The sequence below is a fragment of the Gavialis gangeticus genome, unplaced genomic scaffold, assembly GCF_001723915.1.
Source record: "Gavialis gangeticus isolate Ggan-Ray unplaced genomic scaffold, GavGan_comp1, whole genome shotgun sequence".
Classification (NCBI taxonomy): Eukaryota; Metazoa; Chordata; order Crocodylia; family Gavialidae; genus Gavialis; species Gavialis gangeticus.
Genome location: NW_017729032.1, coordinates 125,503,722 through 125,504,416, shown reverse-complemented (window position 1 = coordinate 125,504,416; position 695 = coordinate 125,503,722). Strand labels below are relative to the sequence as shown.

General features: G+C 43.6%; 1 protein-coding gene across 1 annotated transcript in view; it reads right to left on the bottom strand.

Annotated features, from left to right (window-relative positions):
* Positions 1–695, bottom strand: part of UBAC2 (UBA domain containing 2) — a 222,902-nt gene that overhangs the window by 10,689 nt on the left and 211,518 nt on the right. The gene's annotated exons all lie outside the window — the stretch shown is intronic.

Genomic DNA, 695 nt, shown 5'->3' with positions numbered 1-695 from the left:
CCTCCAGGGGATAAAATCAGCAATTTATGCAACACCATCACACCTCAGGAAGTGAAGGAATTTTTTATTACTTAAAAAAACCTGAACAACTATGTTGGTTAGTTAAAAAACAATACTGATAGCTTTGAATACTAGTCCTCTTCAGGTGAAAGCATGGTGGCTAAAATGTACAGCATCACAGATAGGAAGGGGGCAAAAATTGCAGGAGTAAAGAATAAGACAAATAGTGTATTCTCAGGGCACCTGCAAAACAAAACATGTGGAAAGACAAAACAAAGCCTAACAATTACAAGAAAACATTTGAGAACATCTATGATATGTTTTCCAGATAAAAGTTTTCTATAGCCACTGACATTATTCTATGAGGATTAAGGACAACAAGAAGTCCTTTTTTAAGTACATAGGGAGTAGAAAGAAGGCCCTAGGAAATGTGGGGCCCTTGCAGGACAAGACGGGGAATCTGGTTGTCACACCAGACGACAAAGCCAACATATTTAATAACTTCTTTGCCTCTGTCTTCCTCAGTAAGGACCAGAACTGCCACCTCCCTGCTGGGCCCCCTTCGGGCCCCGGGGGAGGCTCACCTGGGCCTAGAGTGAGTGAGGATTTAGTTAGGGAGCTTCTGGAGGGGCTGGACGTTTTTAAGTCAGCCGGCCCGGATGATCTTCACCCTAGAGTCCTGAAGGAACTCGCTG